Consider the following 27,106-nt stretch of genomic DNA (forward strand, 5'->3'; position numbering starts at 1 on the left):
ACACGTGTTCGATTGGTGAGAGATCCGGAGAGTACGCTGGCCACGGAAGCATCTGTACACCTCGTAGAGCCTGTTGGGAGATGCGAGCAGTGTGTGGGCGGGCATTATCCTGCTGAAACAGAGCACTGGGCAGCCCCTGAGGGTACGGGAGTGCCACCGGCCGCAGCACATGCTGCACGTAGCGGTGGGCATTTAACGTGCCTTGAATACGCACTAGAGGTGACGTGGAATCATACGCAATAGCGCCCCAAACCATGATGCCGCGTTGTCTAGCGGTAGGGCGCTCCACAGTTACTGCCGGATTTGACCTTTCTCCACGCCGACGCCACACTCGTCTGCGGTGACTATCACTGACAGAACAGAAGCGTGACTCATCGGAGAACACGACGTTCCGCCACCCTCATCCACGTCGTTCTAGCCCGGCACCATGCCAGGCGTGCACGTCTATGCTGTGGAGTCGATGGTAGTCTTCTGAGCGGACGCCGGGAGTGCAGGCCTCCTTCAACCAATCGACGGGAAATTGTTCTGGTCGATATTGGAACAGCCAGGGTATCTTGCACATGCTGAAGAATGGCGGTTGACGTGGCGTGCGTGGCGTGCGGGGCTGCCACCGCTTGGCGGCGGATGCGCCGATTCTCGCGTGCTGACGTCACTCGGGCTGCGCCTGGACCCCTCGCACGTGCCACATGTCCCTGCGCCAACCATCTTCGCCACAGGCGCTGCACCGTGGACACATCCCTATGGGTATCGGCTGCGATTTGACGAAGCGACCAACCTGCCCTTCTCAGCCCGATCACCATACCCCTCGTAAAGTCGTCTGTCTGCTGGAAATGCCTCCGTTGACGGCGGCCTGGCATTCTTAGCTATACACGTGTCCTGTGGCACACGACAACACGTTCTACAATGACAGTCGGCTGAGAAATCACGGTACGAAGTGGGCCATTCGCCAACGCCGTGTCCCATTTATCGTTCGCTACGTGCGCAACACAGCGGCGCATTTCACATCATGAGCATACCTCAGTGACGTCAGTCTACCCTGCAATTGGCATAAAGTTCTGAACACTCCTTCTTGGTGTTGCATTTGCTCTGTCAGTCAGTGTATTTTTCTTTCTTTCTTTCTTTCTTTCTTTCTTTTTTCTTCCTTAATCCGTTTACCTTCCAGCGTTGGTTTTTCCCGCGGACTCAGCGAGGGATCCCGCCTCTACTGCCTCAAGGGCAGTGTCTTAGAGCGTGAGAATCTGGGTCGGGGCTATACAACTGGGAAGGAGGACCAGTGTCTTGCCCAGACGGCCTCGCCTGCCTAATATGCTGATCAGGGACCTTGTGGCGGGGATGGGAAGACAGGAAGGGATAGACAAGGAAGAGGGAAGGAAGCGGCCGTGGCCTTAAGTTAGTTAACATCCCGGCATTTGCCTGGAGGAGAAGTGGGAAACCACGGAAAACCACTTCGAGGACAGCTCAGGCGAGAATTGAACCCCCTCTACTCCGTTGACCTCCTGAGGCTGAGTGGCAGAGCCGGAAATCGAACCCGGGTCTCAGGGGGTGGCAGCTAATCTCACTTACCACTACACCACAGAGGCAAGCAATTTTTTATATTTTATCTTGTATTTTACGTCGCTCAGAGAGGTCTTACTGTGACGATGGGATAGGGCGAGTTTATTAAGTGACCGTGGCCTTAAATAAGGTACATACCCAAAATTTGCCTCGTATGTATTGTGGGACTCCAACTCCGAATGTAAGCTCTTAGCAGCACGCCTCGAACTGTGTACCAACTCGCTCGGCAAGACTAAGAATTCATTGCATTCCTTTTCCGTATTAAATATTCAATGGGCCATCTTCCTTCATTTCTTTCTTTCTTTCTTTCTTTCCTTCTTCCTTTCTTTCTTTCTTAATCTGTTTACCTTCCAGGGTTGTCTTTTCCCTCGGACTCAGCGAGGGATCCCACCTCTACCTCAAGGGCAGTGTCCTGGAGCCTGAGACATTGGGTCGGCGGATACAGCTGGGGAGGTGTGCCAGTACTTCGTCCAGGTGGCCTCACTTGCTATGCCGAACAGGGGGCTTGCGAGGGGAGGGGGTGGAAAGATCGGAAGGGATAGACAAGGAAGAGGTAAGGAAGCGGCCGTGGCTTTAAGTTAGGTACTATCCTGGCGTTTGCCTGGAGGAGAATTGCGAAACCACGGAAAACCACTTCGAGGATGGCTGAGGAGGGAATCGAACCCCCCTCTAGTCAGTTGACCTCCCGAGGCCGAGTGGACCCCGTTCCAGCCCTCGTACACCTTTTCAAATTTCGTGGCAGAGCTGGGAATCCAACCCGGGCCTCCGGGGGTGGCAACTAATCACCCTAACCACTACACCACAGAGGCGGACTTCAATGGGTCATACAATACAAAATCTGACTAAGAATGATGAATTTAGCTCCTTGGCTCGTGGCACGTATCCCACAAGTTACAGGTTCGATTCTAGACTCCTCCAGATATCTAAAATCTGGCTTGCGTTCAGGATCGGGGTGAATTCAGTCGAACGATTATAAAGTTACTTAAAAATTTTACACTATTGAATACCATATTAGTATTTTAAGACACATCACAGTTAATTGAAATGTAATGTCTTTTGAAATTTATACTCAGGGTGAGGCACAGGTAAGAATAAAATTTGGTTGCATCGGCCGGGAATCGAACCCGGGCCGCCCGCGTGGCAGGCGAGCATTCTACCACTGAACCACCGATGCTTCCCGAAGCTGGCACAAACAGTGGTGGTGTAAAGCAACATGATTCTTAGCAGAGAAAGCGAATGATAACCAGTCCTGAAGTTTCGAGAAAGTGGGTCTGTGCTCTTCAGATCGCTCCGGTGCTGTATATAAACAATTAGACTCTCGAGGAGTGACCTCAATAACAGTCAAACTTCGATATCTCGAAATGTTTTAGGAGGCATAAATTGCTTCGAGTTATCGAGAATTCGATGTTTAAAAAAATATGCATTTTTAGTTCTACTATGGCTGCACAAATAATAATACCAATTGTATCTACTTTCAATTTATTGTTTCCAGTGTCCCTGATTCTTCACGCCAACAAATTTACAAGTGATAAAATAACAGAAGTCGACAAGAATGTTTAATCTTCCTTAATAAACCTGCTCAGCTGCCAACCCCGGAGGCCCTTGTTCGTTTCCCGGCTCTGCCACGAAATTTGAAAAGTGGTACGAGGGCTGGAAAGGGTTTCACTTAGCCTCGGAAGGTAAACTGAGTAGAGGGGGTGTTCTATTCCAACCTCAGCCTTCCTCGAAGGGGTTTTCTGTGGTTTCCCACTTCTCCTCCAGGCAAATGCTGCGATGGTACCTAACTTAAGGACAAGGCCGCTTCCTTCCCTCTTCCTTGTCTATCCCTTCCAATCTTTCCTTCCCTTCACAAGGCCCCTGTTTAGCATCGCAGGTGAAGCCGCCAGGGCAAGATACTGGTCCTCCTTCTCAGCTGTATTCCACTGACCCAAAGTCTCACACTACAGGACATTGCCCTTGAGGCGGTAAAGGTGAGTCCGAGGGAAAAACAACTCTTGATGGTGAACGGAATGATAACAAGAAGAACATCTACTTCTCATTTATTGTAGCCAGTGTCCCTAATTCTTCACAAATTCAGAAGTTTAGAAGTTATAAAATGTCACAATTCGGTAAGAATGTTTAATATTCTTTAACAAATCGAGTATTCGTTTAACTTCAGAATTATGAGGGAATAGGCTGAAATTTGTAAGGAAGCGGTCTTGGCCCTAAATTAGGCACCATTCCAACATTTGTATTAAGTTTGAACACAGAAACCACACAAATCAACTCTGAAGATGGTCGAGGATTGGTATTTTTCAACTCACCTGGTTTCTGTTGTGCTCATGAGGCATTTTACTTTCAAGTCCTGGGAATACATGGTCATGCATAAGCTATGGTCATTTTCTTCACAGTTCTACCTCCCATCGATAAGAGTAAGACTAATAATTATTATAGCAGCCTTCATGGTCTCTCATACGACCCCCATTTCTGTGACAGACGGCAGATGTTTCTTTTTATCTGTCATTCATTAATCATTACCCCAAGGGGGTGCGGCAGGCTTCGACAGCCAGCATAATTCCTATACTCGCCGCTACATTGGGGTTCATTCTTCCATTCCTGACCGGAAACAGGCTCTGGATATTCAGTTTCTGTACACTTCAATTTTTTCCTCACACTTTTCTTTTAGCTTGTATTATTAAGCATAAAAAAAGTCGAAAGTGGTTTCAGTTAAATGTCTGTCTGTCTGTCTGTCTGTCTGTCTGTCTGTCTGTCTGTCTGTCTGTCTGTCTGTCTGTCTAGATGTTTTTGTGAACATCTCGGAAAAGCGGCTGCTTTGAAATTCGGTATTTAATTTAGAGATATCCAGAGAATGTCCGCCTCAATGGTGTAGTGGTTAGTGTGATTAGCTGCCACCCCCGGAGGTCCAGGTTCGATTTCCGGCTCTGCCACGAAAATTTGAAAAGTGCTACGAGGGCTGGAACGGGGTCCACTCATCCTCGGGAGGTCAACTGATTAGAGGTGGGTTCGATTCCCACCTCAGCCATCCTGGAAGTGGTTTTCCGTGGTTTACCACTTCTCCTCCAGGCAAATGCCGGGATGGTACCTAACTTAAGGCCACGGCCGCCTCCTTCCTTTCCAAACTTCCCATCCCCTGTTCAGCAGAGCAGGTGAGGCAGCCTGGGCGAGGTACTGGTCATCCTCCCCAGTTGTATCCCAGATCCAAGGTCAGAAGCTCCAGGACACTGCCCTTGAGGCGGTAGATGTGGGATCCCTCGCTGAGTCCGAGGGAAAAACCAACCCTGGAGGGTAAACAGATTAAGTAAGTAAGAAAGTAAGTATGTAAGATATCCAGAGAATACACTAGGCTATATTCTATTTGATTAGTAGTCAGTGGCGTAGGAATATTAAGAGGACCAGGACAATAAATTTCAGACTTCTTCGTTTATATTAGTTGTATCGAAAAACTGTAGATTATAAAAGTTTTGTGAAATATAATTCACTTTTTCTTTTCGAATTAATAACGGAGATATTCGCGATTATTACATTTTCACAAACTTACAAATATCTTCAGAAATGTTTGCTCATATAAAACCTGAGAATAATAGAAGTTACAGAACTACAATTTCCAACCATTTCTCATACGTTTTTACGGCATTGGTTATAATAACGGGTATATTCAAGATATAATTTTAAGTACATCAACGCCGAATATCGCTGATATGGAAATATTGTTCAATCTTCATGCTAAGTTAAATGGCGATGACGGTCGCTGTTGTCGTGATTGCTTTTATAAAGTGCAAAACTGTGTGGTCATCAGCCCACATTGAATTGGAGTTTGATGGAGATGACCATCGAAATGAGAAGGGAATAAGATGGAGAAGAAAACTGGATACGAGAGTGTGAGGGGGAATGAAAGATGCTTTCATATCAGCCCGAAGCAAATAAAAGTTAAATGTGATGGCTTAATCAACAATAACAACAATTAACAATAGCATTTCTCTTACTTGATAATTGCGGTACGTTATGACATTTCCGTTACCATTCATCTCCACCAGATGCCGTAACTGCTGCAATTTTATAAAAATGAGGTGTTCAACAGCTAGCAAGAAAGAGAATGATATGGATTACTACTATTACTAAAAACATCCCTGAAGGGAATGGCGGGCCTCCTAATCGGTAATGCCGTCTCTCAAAACAGGGAAATGTGATACGGTGAATGAGATGTTCGGTGGAGGTGAGGGGGTTGGCGGCCGTGGCCTATACTAGGAACGGTCCCGGCGTTCACTTCAATGCCGGACATTGGAAAACCAGGGAAAATCATTCTCAGGATATCCGACGGTGAGTACCAGCCCATCTCCGTCTCCCGAATGCAATGCCGTAGAGCCACGGCCATCCTTGATCTGCTCGGTTGGTCGATCGGAGTGTAGAGCTCTCGGACCATGGGGCAGCCGTGACCACTTGTAGGTCGAAGCCTACTCTGCAGAGCTGTTGGCCCACCAAACAGCCGTGACCACTTGTAGGCCAAAGCCTACTCTGCAGAGCTGTCGGGCCACCGACCAGCCGTGACCACTTGTAGACCGAAGCCTATTCTGCAGAGCTGTCGGACCAGGGGCCAGCAATGGTCACTTGTAGACCGAAACCTACTCTGCAGAGCTGTCGGACCACGGACCGGCCATGGTCACTTGTAGACCGAAGCCTACTCTGCAGAACTGTCGGGCCACCGACCAGCCGTGACCACTTGTAGGCCGAAGCCTACTCTGCAGAGCTGTCGGAGCAGGGACCAGCAGTGGTCACTTGTAGGCCGAAGCCTACTCTGCAGAGCTGCCGGACCACGGACCAGCCATGGCCACTTGTAGGCCGAAGCCTACTCTGCAGAGCTGCCGGACCACGAACCAGCAATGGCCACTTGTAGGCCGAAGCCTACTCTGCAGAGCAGTCGGACCACGGACCAGCCATGGCCACTTGTAGACCGAAGCCTACTCTGCAGAACTGCCGGACCACGGACCAGCCATGGCCACTTGTAGGCCGAAGCCTACTCTGCAGAGCTGCCGGACCAGGGACCAGCAGTGGTCACTTGTAGATCGAAGCCTACTCTGCAGAGCTGCCGGACCACGGACCAGCCATGGCCACTTGTAGGCCGAAGCCTACCGTGCAGAGCTGCCGGACCACGGACCAGCCATGGCTACTTGTAGGCCGAAGCCTACTCTGCAGACCTGTCGGACCAGGGACCAGCAGTGGTCACTTGTAGACCGAAGCCTACTCTGCAGAGCTGTCAGACCACGGACCAGCCATGGCCACTTGTAGGCCGAAGCCTACTCTGCAGAGCTGTCGGGCCACGTACGAGCCGTGGTCACTTGTAGACCGAAGCCTACTCTGCAGAGCTGCCGGACCACGGACCAGCCATGGCCACTTGTAGATCTAAGCCTACTCTGCAGAGCTGTCGGACCACGGACCAGCCATGGCAACTTGTAGGCCGAAGTGTACTCTGCAGAGCTGTCGGACCACGTACCAGCCATGGCCACTTGTAGACCGAAGCCTACTCTGCAGAGCTGTCGGACCACGGACCAGCCATGGCCACTTGTAGACCGAAGCCTACTCTGCAGAGCTGTCGGACCACGGACCAGCCATGGCCACTTGTAGGCCGAAGCCTACTCTGCAGAGCTGTAAGACCACGGACCAGCCATGGCCACTTGTAGAACGAAGCCTACTCTGCAGAGCTGTAAGACCACGGACCAGCCATGGCCACTTGTAGAACGAAGCCTACTCTGCAGAGCTGCCGGACCACGGACCAGCCATGGCAACTTGTAGGCCGAAGCCTACTCTGCAGAGCTGTCGGACCACCGACCAGCCATGGCCACTTGTAGGCCGAAGCCTACTCTGCAGAGCTGTCGGACCACGGACCAGCCATGGCCACTTGTAGGCCGAAGCCTACTCTGCAGACCTGTCGGACCACGGACCAGCAGTGGTCACTTGTAGGCCGAAGCCTACTCTGCAGAGCTGCCGGACCACGGACCAGCCATGGCCACTTGTAGCCCGAAGCCTACTCTGCAGAGCTGCTGGACCACGGACCAGCAGTGGTCACTTGTAGGCCGAAGCCTACTCTGTAGAGCTGTCGGACCACGGACCACCCATGGCCACTTGTAGGCCGAAGCCTACTCTGCAGAGCTGTCGGATCACGGGCCAGCCATGGCCAATTTTAGGCCGAAGCCTACTCTGCAGAGCTGTCGGACCACGGACCAGCCATGGTCACTTGTAGGCCGAAGCCTACTCTGCAGAGCTGTCGGACCACGGACCAGCCATGGTCACTTGTAGGCCGAAGCCTACTCGGCAGAAATGTCGGGCCACGGACGAGCCATGGCACTTGTAGGCCGAAACCTACTCTGCTACCGTTGACGTATTTGTTATAATCTCAAGGTAAAGTACACTCCTGTCCGCGTCCCGAGGTGGCGCAGCTGTTTTCAGGCACACCCCCAATGGAAGTGAACTGTATGTGCCTTTTTGACAACATACAGCCCTCCAGCCATTCTTAAACCTCTGAAAGTACCGGGAATCAAACCCGGGCCACCGAGGACGGCAGCGAATAGCACTAACCGTTACGCTACAGTGGCAAACTAGTCTCAATGTATTTTGATATATATATTGACATGATTCGAGGAAACTGATGATATCCAGTTCATTGAATGTAACCTGTCATTCTGCAATTAGCAACAAAAATCATTGCATTTATCTACACATTTTTACTACATCTACTGACTACGGGATGTTAACAGACGCTGACATTACTTCCACTTACTTCCACTAGGTTCCACAAATCATACGTTTTCCTATTTGGCCCTCGTCGGCCAACTCATGCTTTCTTCCCATCCTGATGATAATGCGTTGGTGAGACGCGAGGAAAATTTCATTGTCTTCTTATGGTCCTTCCCCTCCTTAAACTGATGCCTTCATTCTTGGAACGAACTTACATGTTCTTCTTTTCTTTATAGGTGAATGGATTACATCCCAAGAGAGAGAAGGTTTAGAAAGTGAATATAACTACATCCCAAAGTGGAGGAGATTGAACAAGAAAATGGAACTGCATTCCAGTATGGAGGAGATTTGATAAGAAACAGCAACTACAGTATATCTCAAGACAGAGGCGATTTGAATGGTCATCTCATAATATTGCAGGAGTTGGGAAAATATAACATACAGAATTTTATCAGTCCACCTCTGTGGTGTAGTGGTTAGAGTGATTAGCTGCCAACTCTGGAGACCGGGGTTCGATTCTCGGCTCAGCTACGAATTTGAAAAGTGGTACGAGGGCTAGAACGGGATCCACTCAGCCTCGGGAGGTCAACTGAGTAGAGAGGGGGTTCGATTCCCTCCTCAGCCATCCTAGAAGTGGTTTTCCGTGGTTTACCACTTCTCCTCCAGGCAAATGTCGGGATGATACTTAAGGCCACGGCCAATTCCTTCCCTCTTCCTTGTCTATGCCTTCCAATCTTTCATCCCCCTCCAAGGCCCCTGTTCAGCATAGCAGTTGAGGCCGCCTGGGCGAGGTACTGGTCATCCTCCCCAGTTGTATCCCGACATTACAGGACACTGCCCTTGAGGCGGTAGAGGTGGGATCCCACGCTGTGTCCGAGGGAAAAACCAACCCAGGAGGGAAAGCAGATTAAGAAAGAAAGAAAGAAAGAAAGAAAGAAAAAGTTTTTTTCAAAAAGAAGCACGCTAGGAATGATGAAGTTTTGCTCAGGGGCGGAGAAAAAGAAGTAAGTAAAATGTGCAATACCTTTACACTTTACCGAACGAGTGTCTTCACGGTTTGGGTCACGTAGCTGTCAGCTTGCATTCGGGAGGCGTGCGTTCGAACCCCACTGTCGGCAGGCCTGAAGATGGTATTCCGTGGTTTCCCATTTTCACACCGGGCAAATGCTCGGGTTGTACCTTACTTCCCACCTCTAGCCATTTTCTATTCTATCGTCGCCGTATGACCTCCCTGTGACGGTGCGAGGTAAAGGAAACCATGAAACAGGAATTTTTAAAAAACATTTTACAATTTCTTCCCATCTTTCTTTCTTAATGTTTACCCTCTAGGGTTGGTTTCTCCCTCGGACTCAACGAGGTATCCCACCTCGACCGCCTCACGGGCAGAGTACTGAAGCGTGAGACTTTGGGTTTGGGGATTCAACTGGGAAGTATGACCAGTACCTCGTCCAGGCGGCCTCACCTGCTATGCTGAACAGGGGCCTTGTGGGGGATGGGAAGATTGGAAGGCATAGACAAGGAAAAGAGAAGGAAGCGGCCGTGGCCTTAAGTTAGGTACAATCCCGGCATTTGCCTGGAGGAGAAGTGAGAAACCACGGGAAAACACTTTGAGGATGGCTGAGGTGGGAATCGAACACACCTCTACTCATTTGACCTCCCGAGGCCTCGTATTACTCTTTTCAAATTTCGTGGCAGAGCCGGGAATCGAAACCGGGCCTCCGGGGGTGGCAGCTAATCATATTAACCACTACACCACAGAGGCGGACGTGACGTTAAACCACTAGAAAATAATACATCTTCACCCGATTGCGGGAGACATACCTCTCTCAGTGCTTAATTTCGCCAACCTACTGAATGGATGGTATAGGTGCTTCTCTGTTCTCTCTCTGCCATCTACCGAATTTCCTGCACAGCTCGCCTGTTGCTGCAGGAATCCAGCCAGCCGAGTAAGCACTTTCTCGAACGAAACGTCTTCATGTCCTACTTCTTGGTTAAATACAGTCAGTTGTTATAAGCATCGGTGGTTCAGTGGTAGAATGCTCGCCTGCCACGCGGGCGGCCCGGGTTCGATTCCCGGCCGATGCATTTGTTTTAATGTTGATGCTATAATCTCGTTACCTGTTCATTTCATCAAACAAATAAATCTAGGGTTTTGAGAAAACCGTGTCTTATAAAAAGACACTGATTTTGTCCGTTCTCCGTTATTGGTCCCCCAACAGCAGCAGACTCAGTTATGTGAAGAAATCGTGGCTGTCTGCTCCTAAACAGAACATTCCTACCGAGTGAGTTGGCCGTGCGATTAGGGGCGCTCAGCTGTGAGCTTGCATTCGGGAAATAGTAGCTCGAACCCCACTGTTGGCAGCTCTGAAGATGGTTTTCCGCCGTTTCCCATTTTCACACCAGGCAAATGCTGAGGCTGTACCTCAATTAAGGCCGCAACCGCTTCCTTCCCACTCCTAGCCATTTCTTATCCCATCACCTCGTAAAATGTGTCGGTACGAATAAAGCAAATTTTAAAACAATCCTATGGAATAACACACTAGAGAAAATTAAGGAACATGCAATGCAAGTTGCTTTACGTCACACCGACAGAGATAGGTCTTATGGCGACGATGGGATAGGAAAGGGCTAGGAGTGGGAAGGAAACAGCCGTGGCATTAAATTAATTAATTAATTAATTAATTTGCCTGGTGTGAAAATGGGAAACCATGGAAAACCATCTTCAGGGCTGCCGACAGTGGGGTTCGAACCCACTATCTCCCGAATGCTGAATGCTGTAAGGAACTTGAAGTCCATTGGTGCATAAATGCACTGGTAGGTATTACGTCTTCACATTTTTCTGCCATAAATATAATCCATCCACCTAATGTGTCCACAAAACATGCAATGAACGCAATTTTTAATCATTTGAACTTGATATTGTTAAGAAATCATACTGAACGTTAGTGGTACCTTGTTGAACCATTAGGCTTTCCAGCTAGAGCAGGGCCTCTCAAACGCCCAAAATTTCACGCGTGCAAATCGAGGTGCTGAGACTCCGTGCACTGTGCATCGGTCCTACTCGGCTCAACCCGGCTTGACTCGGATGGTGTAGTGTGCTCAGAGCGACGAAGCGTTCACTGATAGACGGCTTGTTTATCAGTGAAATAGATAAGCGCAAGACAACAACATAATAATCGAGCAACGTGTTTCGAAGAAAACAAAGACTTCCGAAAGTCCATTTCAATCGAACTGGGAACTTTCGTATTTTTTTGTCGGTCGTGACGATAAAGCCAAATGCTTAATCATCATCATCATCATCATCTGTTTACCCTCCAGGTTCGGTTTTTCCCTCGGACTCAGCGAGGGATCCCACCTCTACCGCCTCAAGGGCAGTGTCCTGGAGCTTCAGACTCTTGGTCGGGGGATACAACTGGGGAGTATGACCAGTACCTCGCCCAGGCGGCCTCACCTGCTATGCTGAACAGGGGCCTTGTGGAGGGATGGGAAGATTGGAAGGGATAGGCAAGGAAGAGGGAAGGAAGCGGCCGTGGCTTTAAGTTAGGTACCATCCCGGCATTCGCCTGGAGGAGAAGTGGGAAACCACGGAAAACCACTTCCAGGATGGCTGAGGTGGGAATCGAACCCACCTCTACTCAGTTGACCTCCTGAGGCTGAGTGGACCCCGTTCCAGCCCTCGTACCACTTTTCAAATTTCGTGGCAGAGCCGGGAATCGAACCCGGGCCTCCAGGGGTGGCAGCTAATCACGCTAACCACTACACCACAGAGGCGGACCTCAAATGCTTAATCCGTGGGATAATAATTAGGTGATAAGTTAATCAAAAAGATCTATTTTCCAATACAAAGGCTTTGCTCAATTTCTACGAGAATTTGTCGAAGGAAGATTTTCCTAAGCTGCATCGAGAAGCAGCTAAGATTATTTCTATGTTTAGTTCCACATGCATAGGTGAAAGGCTATTTTTTCCTGTTTTGACTTGTACGTAAACTAGATTGCGTGCGAGTAGGCCTATATTTGATTGTAATTTAAAGAAGGCTCTCAGAATTGCTGTCAGCCGGTCCCTTGTTCCAGGCATAACTGCTATCTTTGCAAAGATAAAGGAAAAGAAGAGCTAGAGAAGATAAATTATTGTCTGCTTAAATCAAATTGAAAGAAGAGTGTTTTAATACGGGTAACATTGCCCCACACAACAGTGTCACCGCTCACCGCACATAAATATTTCGCAGTGAGGGGAGAAACAGCAGGGAAGGTGGAACGGGTGAGACATGTGTAAGGGAAGTGGAGTAGGAGTTTGCACTCTGGTCAACCTAGTGAAGTCGTCTCCTGCACCTTGCGCCGTGCAGTGCACGGGCGCATGCACTCTGAGAGGCCCTGAGCTAGAGTAACATAATTATGCTCTATTGTTTCACAGCATTGTTTCCCTAACATAAGACATTGAAAAGACCTGTCATTGCCTAATTTATTTCTAATTTAACCTTCATTCGGTAATTATGAAGGATTAACCGGGCATGAACATAAATCCAAATATTTACGAATGTTAACATCATAATACACAACACCAAATCATATAATGTAGTGATCTTACATTTTTGTTACGGCATCTACCTTTACTCTTTTTATCATACGTTGGCAGTAGCGGAAATAGCAACACTTTTAGAAGAAACGAGCTGGACTTGGACAAACTGTACATAGAATCTCTAGATTAGCACGAGTTGTCTGACGAAAATTCTGTTTTTCAAGATGTTGGTGAAACCCTTAATAACATTTCAAAGACACAAATCGCTGGCCATGGAGAAGCATTGCTAGGCGATGAGATACGGATAGGCGTGAACTATGATAATAAAAAACATTTAGGGCTAGTTATTGTGAAATCAGTGTAGCACAGTGTAACATTAGGCTTCCTAGAAGTGAAGAAGAGGCAGAGAGAAGTTTTGGTAATAGTCCGACCAATCAGAAAAGCAAGAAATCTTTGCAAATGGAAATACTCTCTGAATCGGAAACCAGATGTAACTTCACGCCCGTTGCGACCAAAAATTTAAAGTGGGGAAGTAGTGATTTACAATGTTGGAGATGTGACTAAAGAAATTTTAAAGAAATGCAAGAAGGAGGGATACCTTTTATGACATAATGTGATATGAGTCGGGTAGTTCAAAAACTCAACATATCCACAAAAATGAAAAAATGAGATATTTTATTCCTCATAATCTTCAGCTCTCTATTTAATATGTGATAATGTTTTGTTTCCTAACACTTCTTATTCCTTAGATATTAAACCTTAAATTAATGTCCGCAACATGTTCTGTTCCATAACTTGGCATGTCCTAAGTAACCTGGTAAGAGAAGTAAACTTATTGTTGTAAGAAAGGTTTGTTGTTTATAATGTAGTTCAATGTATCGGCAGTGACTACTTTCTAGAGAGAAGCCAGTGTGCATACACACGTACTTTTTATTAGTGAAAACAAGAGATTAGAGTCTGTGTAAACAGCATTATAGCTGCCGACCCAGGACGTAGTAAGAAAGGATCAAGAGATGTCTGTACATCAGCATAGATATATCGGGCCTACAGCAAACCACGTCAAATTATGATGGGTATGTTAATTAAGTGGTTGAAAAGTAGCACTCCAAATCAAATAAAAACAGTACATGTAGTTTTTCAGTAGCAGGGCATTCTTTTATACCCCAGACAGAGATTTAGTCGCGTGAAAAGTAAATTCGGAGAAAGATTAGAAAGACATTTTTCAGAAATTTGGAAATTACGCCGTCCTGATAACATTTTTTTTTAAATTAAAAAAACAGTCAGTGAAGTTTTAAAACCTCCTACTAACTGGCATTTCAAATTTGCACCCACGAAAAGATTCATTAGACAAAGGAAAAAGACTGAACAGGCTTGCTTCGGGGTGAAGCAACATATTTCACAAAGTGTTTGCAGAAGAGGCAAGAACATAAACCAAATATTTAGTGAACCAATACAGCATGGTGTTTTACCTAAAGTTAGAAAAGTCAATGACGGACTAAATCAACTCAAAAAGCATGGGAATTTAATCCAGACCTCGGCGAAGGGCATCCTGGGGTATAACCATTCACGCTGCATTCACCTGATTCCACAGTTCATTTTTGGTGGTTGGCATTGTGTCACAGCGCCGCACCCGTCATTTCACCATATCCCACACATTTTCGATTGGCGACAAGTCCGGTGATCGGGCGGGCCAGGGCAACAGGCTGACAGCCTGTGACGACAAGAAGGCACGTGTTCGTGCAACAACATGTGGTCGCGCATTGTTCCGCTCAAATATGGCATCTGGGGTGTCGTGGAGAAAGGGTATGGCTACGGGTTACAGGATGCCATTCACGTAGGTCAAACTGGTCACAGTGCCCTGACATACACCAACTGTGATTTGTTGTTGTACCCCATAGTACCCCACACCTTAAGGCCTGCGTTGGCGCTGTATGTCTTGTGCGAATGCAGTCAAAGTGATGCATCTACCCCTGTCTGCGTCGAACTAAAATGCGACCATCATTTTCAAACAAACAGAACCTGGATTCGCCCGAAAACACTATCTGCTGCCATTCCTGTGCCTAGTGACGTCGTTCCATACACCATTGCAGTCTAGCATGTTTATGCACATTAGTTAAAGGTAGATGGAGAAGTAGACGAAGCGCCGATAACACAGACCATAATAATCGGCGACGGGCTGTCACTCCTGATAGTGTACAATGTGTTACATGGTTCCACTGTTCCGCAAGAGCCGAGGAGGACGCAGATCTGCCCTGCAATGTCACTCGGGTGAGGTGTCGATCTTCTCGAGGGGTGGTCTGGATGGTGCTACCAGACCCATCTCTTCGTGTTCTACGGCCTTTTGTAAACAATTCTGTACACACCCGATGCACTGCCGACACACTACGTCCCACACAAGCAGCAATTTGCCGGATGGATGCATCACGTTCTCTTATGCCAATAATGCGCCCTCTTTCAAACTCACTCATTTGACGGTACGGTTCTCGCATACGTCTGCGAGGCATCCTGCACGTCTTTTCAAGTCACATTGATCCATTACCTTGAGGTTATACCGACAACGAGATCCGCAAGCACATTTTACTAGTCGGTGGTGGTGCACCGAAATATGGACCTTGAACCTGAGGACCGATATGCTTCAAATGCTAATCATTTCTTCTGAACATACTAGTGCACATGTTATGTGAATATGAACTTCCTATCTCTAGTCCTTCGAGGTGTTCTAGTTTTTTTGGATATGAGTGCATTTCACTGTACAATACACATTCTCATCGTTTTCATCTCGATATTAATATTAATAAAAATTTCTTCATTTCTTCTCAATCCTCTTTAATATGGACATGTTGAGTTTTGTAACTAACCGACTCACATATCCATTGTGCGGACGACACTCTAATCTCTCACGATCGAAAGTTGTCCGGATCAAACGCAATTCTTCCAGAACTCAGCAGCGAGAACATGTCTGGTACTGGCAACCTACAAATCATTTTGAGAATACCACTGATTCATGTCTGGGCATACTAGTCCAGTCTTATGTAAATCCACAATCAACTTTCTGCTCAGTATCCCACTGATAACATCTGAAAAAGGAAAGGAAAATCGCTTATTATTTGCAGCCAGCAGCACTGGACTAAGTGAGAAGGAAAGAAGTCAAATGTCTGGAAGCAATACTTCCAACATACCAGGTTTTTTTAACAAGATTAGAACAGTGACGAAATTAATATTCACATTCTCTTTCATCTTGAACGGCTCCAACTTCAATCTTTTCATGAATAGTGTGAATTGTCCTCTTCAAAATCACCCCTTAAACCTTAAATGCGCAGCAGAATTGACCTGCTCCCAGTATATTCTGTTAGATAGTTGAGTGTGGCTATTTCTGCTTCACAAGTTTGCAAAAGTGTGTATTTACTTCTACCTTGCCGATGTTCTCGTCAGGTGCCGCAATTGTAGCAACAATAGACTGTTTTTTTCTTAAGATTGTTCATTCTAATCAGTTGGAGTAAAGTGTAAATTTTGATCATTGAAAGTAAAAATCAACACTAAAATGTTGTCTCTTAAACCATGGACATTCGCTACGGCTGAAGTATGGTAGTAGCTTCCGTAGTTAACTGAACAACTTCGGATATATGCAATACATTGAATGTCCATCATGTTTTGACTTTAATATGACAAATGAGTTTAAAAATACTTCCCTAATGAATATGCATCGCTGGTCCCGCGGTGTAGGGGTAGCGTGCCTGCCTCTTACTCGGAGGCCCCGGGTTCGATTCCCGACCAGGTCAGGGATTTTTACCTGCATCTGAGGGCTGGTTCAAGGTCCACTCAGCCTACGTGATTACAGTTGAGAAGCTATATGACGGTGAGATAGCGGCTCTGTTCTAGAAAGCTAAGAATAACGGCCGCAAGGATCCGTTGTGCTGACCACACAACACCTCGTAATCTGCAGGCCTTCGGGCTGAGCATCGGTCGCTTGGTAGGCCATGGCCCTTTGGGCTGTTACGCCATGGGGGGGGGGGGGGTGAATATGCATTACCTCTTGGAAAATTAGTTAATATTTGAAGGAAATAATAAATTGAGCATTGAAGGTTAATTTATTTATTTCTGGAGAAACTCACAGCGAGATTTCACAATCAAATATTCGGATATTTAAAAAAATCATTTTTATTAATACTGTGATAAGTCCTTGTACCTCAAAGGAAATTGTAGTCATGATCTTATTTTCAGCTTACTGAAGAAATTACGTTCTTATTCAAGTTTAATTGGTATTAATAGAAGAACAATGCTAATAACGACCTACTTTAACTTTGATTTTTTATCATACAGTCTACCAAAACGACTGCTGCCCAACTTAATGCCCTGCCGATATTCGACCAGCATGTGGTCAGTGTGTTGATTTAGTTAATATTGTTGAAAACATATGTTTAGATCTGTAATAATAATAAAATTATAATTATAATATTATAATAATCTTCTTTTCCTACTGCTTTTTCCCACACCCGTGGGATCGCGGGTGCGAACTGCGTCGCACATGTGGATCTGGCCCTGTTTTACGGCCGGATGCCATTCCTGACCCCAACCATACATGGAGGGATGTAATCACTATTGCGTGTTTCTGTGGTGGTTAGTAGTGTGGGAGGACACAAACACCCTGTCCCCGAGCCAGAAGTATTAAGCAGAAGCGATAAAAATCCCCGACCTGGTCGGGAATCGAACCCGTGACCCTCAGAACCGAAGGCCAGTACGCTGACCATTCAGTCAAGGAGTCGGGCAAAATAATAATAATAATAATAATAATAATAATAATAATAATAATAATAATAATGATAATACAGACCCTTCGACAATCGTGTGCGGCGTCTTCAGTGTACCTAAAAGAAACTGTATCTTAGAGATGGTGTCGTATGCGAGTAGTAGATGTGTTGGGTACAACTCTCGAGTCATGAGAACGAACCGTTCACGATTAGAATACAGAGACCACACTGGGAATCGAACCTGGGACTCGGAGGCCAAGACACTGAGTAGTTAGGCCCGGATTAACACTGTATGTTACCCTATGTAGGCGTTCCATAAGGGATTTTTCAGTTCCAGTGACATGCAGTTGTTATTATTTTAAAATTCGACTTTCTCACCTTCCTCACACGCATATATACATTAGAGAAATTGATCTGATAAATAATAAACCTTGCTGAAATCAATTATTGTAGGTACTCCAAACATAAGTGCACGAAACTATAATAACGACAGTCACAGTATTCTAGATACTTTGAATAATTTAGACCCAAACATAAAATTTACAGCTGAAGAAGAAGAGATTGGCATACTCAATTTTCTAGATATCCAAACAATTCGGAAACACAACCATTTCCAATTTAAAATATACAGGAAACCCACTTTTACACCGACCACAATCAAAAGTGATTCTTTACATCCCATCTCACAAAAGAAATCTGCTTATTATAGTTTCGTCAACATAGCCTTTGAAATTCCGCTAGCAGAAACAGACAGAAAGAAGGAACTATCTTTCATTCGTCAGCAAGCTCTACATAACGGTTTCAGTTTAAAAGTCATCAATAAAATCATTACTAAATGCAAATACCAATAACAACTTAAACAGCATTCAGAAAAAGAAAAAGGATATGTCAAATTCACCTTTAATAACCCAAAGATTTACGAAATCACCAACTTATTCAAGAAACACAACACCAAAGTAGCCTTCTCAACCAACAACAACACGAAACATAGGTTCTTTAGTCACAATAAAGCTAATAAACTTAAAGAAGACGAATTCCAGGAATCTGGTATTTATAAGCTAACTTGTACTCAATGTAAAAAAAAAAACTTACGTGGGACAATCTGGAAGGAACTTCTTAATTAGATATTAAGAACACGTCAATACTTAAAAATACAAAAGATTCTCTGCCATGGGATCCCATATGAAAGGGTCCAACCACAAATTCACCAATATCAGACAGGACCTTCAAATTATCTGTATGATAAATAAAGGAAATCTAATGAACAACCTTGAAAACATCCACATCGTTCTTGATAAATTAGAAAACGGTGAGGAGAATCTTAACGAAAACAACGAACAAAAAGACATCTTATACGAGAACATTAGTAAATACTTGGAATGGGTAGACTTAAAACAGACAAGACGGACAAGAGATATAATCAAACACGACATCGCAGAAGCACAGCCCAATCTCCCTCCTCCCTCACATGATATTTTAGATGACGACAAAACTCTACTTCCCTTCTCTCCAGAGATCTGTCAGACTGTGTCACATCGTTACTTCACCAGGTCGCGCTCAAAGACAAACCATCTAGACAGCGCAGAATAAACATCTTTTCCAAACAAGAACGAGAGGCAAGATGTCCTGTTCTGATGACCTCCATTTTTTAACAAAGGAGTCTCCAAAGAACTTTTATTATTTGTGCTTATTGCCCTAATGTTTTTTCTTCTCAATTCTTTCTTTATACAGCTGAAGAGGACCACTAATTGGTCGAAACATGTCCTGTAAGTGCTAATTTATATTCAGTTTTACCTGAGGCAATAATAAAGTATCGATTAGGTGGTTATTTTACTAACTTCTTGATTATATTCATCGATACGGTCATGAAATGGACAACTTGTAATAAGTGCACCCTGTAGATGATTCTGTCATGTTCAAGCATCGTTCCAAGTATTAACAGTTCAAGACAAACTATCAATCACCATCTTTGATATGGATCTTGGTAGCCTAAAATGTGAAGCTGAAAGGCATTCATCGTCGTCAACTTTGCGGTGGTGTGCAGAAAATACAATAAGTGATCACGGCAATTTGGCTTGGTAACAAAGAAAATAGTCCACCTCTGTGATCTAGTGGTTAGTGTGATTAGCTGCCACCCCTGTAGGCGAGGGTTCGGTTCTTGGCCCTGCTACGAAATTTGAAAAGTGGTACAAGGACTGGAACTGGGTCCACTCAGCCTCGGAAGGTAAACTGAGTATAGGGGAGGGGGTGTCGATTTCCACCTCATCCATCTTCGAAGTGGTTTTCTGTGGTTTCCCACTTCTTCTCCAGGCAAATGCCGGGATGTAACCTAACTTAAGACTACGGCCGCTTCCTTCCCGCTTCCTTGTTTATCCCTTCTGATCTTCCCATCTCCCACAAGACCCTTGTTCAGCATAGCAGGTGAGGTTACCTGAGCGAGATACTGGTCCTCCTTCTCAATTGTATCCACAATCCAAACGTCCCGTGCTTCAGGACACTGCCCTTAAGGTGGTAGAGTTGGGACCCGTCGCTGATCCCGAGGGAAAAACCAACCCTGAAGGGTAAAAAGATTAGGCCTAAGGAAGAAAGAAAGAATATATACAAGAAATTACCTTCCATAATATGTCCTGCCCAAATTAATGATCTGACCGTTTGTACCTTCTGTACTACAGTGACAAGTTCAAGGGGGGAGACCTAGTTTAACACGGGGAAGATAGGCCAATATTCATTCGATTGTTATATATGCTACAAACGTTGTTGACAAATGCTGCACATATCCCAGTATTGGCTTGTTTAAGAGCAATCAGAAGCAACTTCAATAATGTCAAAATTCTAATTATAGCATTTTCAAATAAAATGTTCAAAATTTCCCGCCTTTTTAACAATATATCACGGTTTCCTTCATAATCCTCTTACTGATTCACGGATAATTATGAATTTTTCAGAGTTTCCTCCCATAGTGTTGTACTACAATCTGTACCTCGTTCAGATCAATAGGATTTAAATTAGATTTTATATAACATTCTTATTTAAAAAACTATGAATATTTCCTGGTGCTCGGAATGAAAACGTGACAAAAAATCCAAACACAGTCTATGTTAATGATTGAGGTTCATTTTGTAGCTGGAGTTTTGATACACACGAAAATTCTTATAAACTTGGAATTTATAAGGGAAACGGTGATATATTGTTAAAAAGGCGAGAAATTTTGAACATTTTATTTTAAAATATTAAAATTATTAAAACTCTGACATGATTAAAGTTGCTTCTGGTTGCCAGGAAGCATGCCAATACTGGGATATGTGCAGCAATTGTCAACAACAATTGTAGCATATTTAACAATCGAATGAATATTAACCATTTTTTCCTTTGTTAAGCTGGGTCTCCCCCTAAAATCGTTCAAACGCCGGGCTGAGGGGCTCAGACGGTTGAAGCGCTGGCCTTCTGACCCCAACTTGGCAGGTTCGATTCTGGCTCAGTCCGGTGGTATTTGAAGGTGCTCAAATACGTCAGCCTCGTGTCGGTAGATTTACTGGCACGTAAAAGAACTCCAGCGGGACTAAATTCCGGCACCTCGGCGTCTCCGAAACCGTAAAAGTAGTTAGTGGAACGTAAAGCAAATAACATTATTAAATCGATCAAATAATCTTGGTAAGATATACGAAGATATGAATTTTATTCATATCGCTTCAAGCGACTAAATATGGGTGCCATTTATGACTCTTGAAATCAGAGTAGCAGTCCATGGTCTGATAAAACGTGTTATCACCAAGAAAAATAAATTCGGGTTTATCACATCTACCCACAAGATCATACTGGACAAAACAGTTTGTTTAACTTGTTAAATACTTACCCACAGGCTATCAATCGCAACACAAAAGAACTGCATCGTGAAATCAACAAATGCAAATGTGGCTTACTTATCAAACAATGCGTAGTCTGCAGCTGTGCACTGCCACAACATCCTCCTCAAGAAATTAGACTAGGAAGGAATTCAGCATCTGCCATTCCCTCTCCCTTCCCTTTCTGCCCTCCGAGGACCAGACTTACCGTCAAGTGAAACTCATTCGTTCCGGTGTGTCTTGGTGGCGGCGCCGTGTCCATGAAGACCAGAATGCCAACTTAAGTCCGTTCGTATCACCATTTAGTACGCCTGAAAGGTATGCATGCCCACTTAACAGCGTGTAGAGACAAGTGGCTGACGTAACTACCAGCCATCGACATGCGCTGTACCAAATTCCGTTCACTGAGTTCATATGTCACCCAAACATCGCAACGAAGTATGTAACCAAGTACAAGTACTTGTGTATGTTTACATTTTCTCTATGTTAATAGGATATAAGGAAGTAGGTTAGTAGCGCAACACCATCGGTGCAATGGAAAACATTGATATCTACCAAAGTAAACTTTATTTCAATCGATTGTCAGGGAAGCTGGTAAAATGAAACATAAATGCATTTGTTGACATCTACATAAGGATGTAATCAAAATTACTTCTAATTCTCTAAACCTGCATTAATTCATCGCCCAAATCTCATTTTGTACAGTACTTTCCATTATTATCAATGACTTTTTGCCATTTCCCGGTAGCTTAAAAATACCACTTTCGCTAAATGTTGAACATTTTTGTTGGATGAACTGCTCGATGATCCTTCTGTAGTACTCTAACGAAGCAGCCATTCAGAAAATATTGCAGAGAATGAAATAGACAGTAATCTGATGGAGCGGTATCAGGGCAGTAGGGCGGGTGAGGTAACACTTTCTAGCCAAAAGGCCACAACTTCTGACGAGTCGCAGCAGGCACGTGTTGTCGCACGTTGTCATGATGGAACACCACTTCACTGTTTGTTAATTCTGGACGTTTCTCTTCAATGGTTTCTTTCAGGACGCCCAGTTGAGAACAATATCTCACTGAGTTGATGGTCTGTCCATTAGGAAGAAATTCGTAGTAGAGAATCCCTTTCTAATCCCACCAAATGCAATACAGTACTTTTCCGTAACGGAGATTTGATTTGACAACTGTGAGTGGAGCTTCGCTTCTTTTTCGCCATTACTTTTTCCTTACAATGTTGTCATATATAATCCTCTTCTCATCACCCGACACCAAACGTTTCAGCAATGCATCATGTTCATAGCAACTTACTAAGGAATCACAATAATAATGTTATTGGCTTAACGTCCCACTAACTACTTTTACGGTTTCCGGTGTAAGGAATCAGAAATCGACATGCGCTGTACCAAATTCCGTTCACTGAGTTCATATGTCACCCAAACATCGCAACGAAGTATGTAACCAAGCCTCTTCAGGAGTTTCCTCTCATTACTGGATGATATATTCAGCATCTCTCCCGCTGTCACCCTTGAGTTAGTTTGAACCAACTACTGTACTTGAGTCTTTCTTTGTCTGTAATAATGAATCTTCCGGTACGAGGTTTGTCCTTTAAGGAGCGAATTCCAGATTGAAAGCTAGAAAACCATTTCTGGCATTTCCGATCTGTTACCGCATCTCCACCGTAAACAGCACAAATCTTCCTGCAAGTTTGTGAAACCATTTTTCCTTTTCGATAATAAAAGAGCATTAGGTGTGTGAAGTGCTTATTAAAATTTTCCATGAAAATAAATCCTAGCTCACACAAACTGCAGCAGATACTAGTGAGGTGACCGACAGCCAGGTACACACTGAACACCTACGTGAATGCGTGATGCGGCAATTGGGAACATGCATCATTTTCAAAAATATGTTTTTTGAAAAGTACACCAATGAAATAGTACGTAAACGTATTACATTGTGGTATGTTGTCTTGTTTTCTACCATTAAAAAAATATTTAATAGTGCCTTTCCGCAAGGCGAGTGAAACGGCCTCTGACGTAAGCGGCGCGCTGTGACGTCACGATCCAGTACCGCATGGATCTCTACCAGCCGTTGTGCATCAGCAGTTGCTAAAAGCCGATTGTTTATTATTCATGATCGCGAATAACTTCAAAATGACAGAAGAAAGGTTCAAAACAGCACAATCAGACAATCTATCTTGAAAAATAGTGACTTTTGTGGCCGCAGAAATTCGCGGATAACAAGCAAGTTTGTAAGTGGCGTCTTTTATATACGTGCAATGTACTGTAACCCATAGTATTAGGATAACAACGAACCTGGATAGGTATCGCATCACTTTCAACATTTCCTTCTAGACTGATTCCCCTATTAAAGAATAACATTACATTTTCGGGCTTTCAGTATTAGTAAAGTAAGAAATCGGATTTCAGCACTAACATAAACATATAGGTTGTATTATAGTACTAGTCCGCTTCTGTGGTGTAGTGGAGGCCCGGTTTCGATTCCCGGCTCTACCATGAAAGTTGAAAACAAATAGTACGAGGGCTGGAACGGGGTCTATTCAGCCTCGGGAGGTCAACTGAGTAGAAGGGTTTCGAATCCCACCTCAGCCATCCTCGAAGTGGTTTTTCGTATTTTCCTACTTCTCCTCCAGGCACCTAAGGCCACGGCCGTTTCCTTCCCTCTTCCTTGTCTATCCCTTCCGATCCTCCCATCCTCCAACAAGGCCCCTGTTGAGCATAACAGGTGAGGCCGCCTGGGCGAGGTAATGGCCCTCCTCACCAGTTTCATCACCATACTCAAAGTCTCACGTTCCAGGACACTGCCCTTGAAGTGGTAGAGGTGAAATCCCTCGCTGAGTCCGAGAGAAAACCAACCCTGAAGGATAAACTGATTAAGAAAGAAAGAAATAAGGAAAGAAAGAAAGATCATAGTACTATAGGGCTATAATCTATCATTCCCCAAAAAATATATATTTATGGTTGGGACAACTGGCCTACCGTCTTCCAGGGCCCATGAAATAGAATTAAATATCTTTGTGGAGGGAAAAAGTTAAACATGATAAAGATAAATATGACTTCATCTAGTTTTCACAAGTCGGGCTGAGTGGTTCAGACTGTTGAGGTGCTGGCCTTCTGACCCCAACTTGGCAGGTTCGATCCTGGTTCAGTCCGGTGGTAGTTGAAGGTGCTCAAATACGTCAGCCTCGTGTCGGTAGATTTACTGGCACGTAAAATAACTCCTGCAGGACTAAATTCCTGCACATCGGCGTCTCCGAAAATCGTAGAAGTAGTTAGCGGGGCGTGAAACCAATAACATTAATTACATTTGGCTTTTAACAAGTTGAGCATATCAGGAAAGAAAAGTGTCCTGGTGACATTTTAGTCGCTCAATACAGGAATGTCTTTGGGTGCTGCGACTTTTACTTTTTTTTTTTTGCTTTACGTCACACCGTCACATATAGGTCTTATGGCGACGACGGGACAGGAAAGGCCTAGGAATGGGAACAAAGCGGCCGTGGCCTTAGGTACAGCCTCAGCATTTGCCTGATGTGAAAATGGGAAACCACGGAAAACCATCTTCAGGGCTGCCGGCAGTGGGGTTCACAATCCACTATCTCCCGGATGCGAGCTCACAGCTGCGCGCTCCTAACCGCACGGCCAACTCGCGCGGTATTTTTACCCTTCGGTTTATGACTTGGCTTGTATAACCTAAAACTTAGGCTAAGTTGGATAATATTTTAAACACCTACATCACTATTTTCACCTGTGTGCAATTATGTTATTTATTTCATTAATATTATGATAATTATTATAATTGAGCATTGTTAACTTATAAGGCCCCAACAGAGAAGCATTGGTTTTGTGTAGAGTTATACATTTGTTAAATTCACGTTGTTTCCTTTAATGATGTACACGCCTATTCTTTGTTACATTATAGAGTATTTAGATATAGCCTAAATTTCTTTACCAATTAAGCTCTTCAATAAAGACATACACAACTGTCCCATGCCAAGATATATTGGTAGAATTAGAGCTGTCAAATGGTTCATAACCCCTTTGATTTATTATCTTGATATGGATCACCAAAACATAGGTTAGGTTTGGAGAATACTTTAATAATCAGCATTATTTAATGCACTGTTTGTTACTTTCATATTCCAAGATGTAATTGAAGCATTTAAATAAATCATCATACATTAAAATTTAAAGTTTTACCACTGGAACACCTGACATAGAAAAGTGGTTTGAAAATTCAAACAAATTCATCTTACGTTAAAATCTTCAAAAAAAATAAACTGTAGACTTTTCCGATATATCACCAGCATTTCTCCAGCTCGCCAAAATCCATTTCTCCCTAGTTTTATCGTCTTTGGAACGTTTATAAACAATTTGTTTATGGTATGCGATGTGCTATTGCACATCGGAACTCTACACCATTTATAAGTTTTCTGCCTCACTGTCTGCGCAGGTTTCATTTTAAGTCTAAAATATACCACTCAGATTATTATCCAATGTATAGACCTCGAATTTAACCATACTAGACACTAACGTTAAGTAGAAATACGCGAAGTGTATCCTGCTTCTCACAGCACACTATGTGTTATTTCGTCTGCTAATTCAGCCAACCTGTACGATGACGTCAGGCCAATGAGATCGCGTACTTGCGTGACGTGACATTTTCGTAGATTTTTATCATGTTTGGAGTTATTATTTGTACATTCTGATCACATTTTTGAATTCTGCATGCAATTTTGAATCAGATTAGCATATTTTTAATTAAAACTCCGAATCATGCATGTTCCCTATTCTCTATCGCTGCTGCAGAGCGGGTTGTGGCCTTTCTAGGCTGAACATTCCTGCTGTATGGATTACAATGCGAACGGACTTACGTCCCCACCAAACAATTTGACGACATTTTTTACTCGTAAACATATAAAGCCTGTGTCTATATTCTTATAGGGGTCTTGATAACGTTAGAAACTATGTGTAAAGGTAGGTTTAGATTCACAGAGAGGTCCACCAGCCCCTTATAATTCATAAAGATTTGCAGCCTATCGAACACTGGGTTGATATTGTTCTACTTGCTATCTACATTTACCAGCACCATAAAACGAGCCATCCTTGCACAGAAAAAACGACTACGGGGCGATATTCGCACCAAGTTGAAAGTACTAGTCCAAAAAGGCTGTTTATTGAGAGCTGTTACAGTACAAGTACTATTAATACGATCGAGTTAATAGGATGTGCAAAATGATCTGTTGTGATAGCACCTAGATAAACACTGTAAAAGACGAATCGGAGATATGACACGAAAATTAAATGTCCAAATCAAGAGAGAAAGCGTAAATAACATGCTTCCTGCAAACAAGAAATGTATTGTCACTGTGGCTGAAACGGTAAGGCCTTCGAAACCTGAAAATAGATCCACGGTCCGAATCCTTGTCTATGCAGATAGTGTTGAAGATATTTACTTCTTCATTGTACCTATTTATGGCAGAATAGGTACAATAAGATAACACAGTGTTATGTTAAGCATGAGTGCTGCCTGAACTTCACAGCAAACAAAAGAGTCACAACACAAAGCGTATTCCAGTGCTGGATACGTCGATTTGTTAACCAACTATGGGGATACGTGATAGAAGTCACCATAGTCGCAACGCCAATATTAGAAGCGATATCCTGTCATAAGAAAACCGACAGTCTGGAGCCTTGAACGATGTTTGTGT

The 27,106-nt window shown here is 44.3% G+C and overlaps 2 non-coding genes across 2 annotated transcripts; one reads left to right on the top strand and one right to left on the bottom strand.

Annotated features, from left to right (window-relative positions):
- Positions 1 to 2,657: 2,657 nt before the first annotated feature.
- On the bottom strand, positions 2,658 to 2,728 carry TRNAG-GCC (transfer RNA glycine (anticodon GCC)). The gene has a single exon. It is a non-coding gene; the product is annotated as a tRNA-Gly (tRNA).
- Positions 2,729 to 10,297: 7,569 nt separating this feature from the next.
- On the top strand, positions 10,298 to 10,368 carry TRNAG-GCC (transfer RNA glycine (anticodon GCC)). Its single transcript has one exon. It is a non-coding gene; the product is annotated as a tRNA-Gly (tRNA).
- The last annotated feature ends 16,738 nt before the right edge of the window (positions 10,369 to 27,106 follow it).

Source organism: Anabrus simplex, chromosome 1 (assembly GCF_040414725.1).
Source record: "Anabrus simplex isolate iqAnaSimp1 chromosome 1, ASM4041472v1, whole genome shotgun sequence".
Taxonomy (NCBI): Eukaryota; Metazoa; Arthropoda; class Insecta; order Orthoptera; family Tettigoniidae; genus Anabrus; species Anabrus simplex.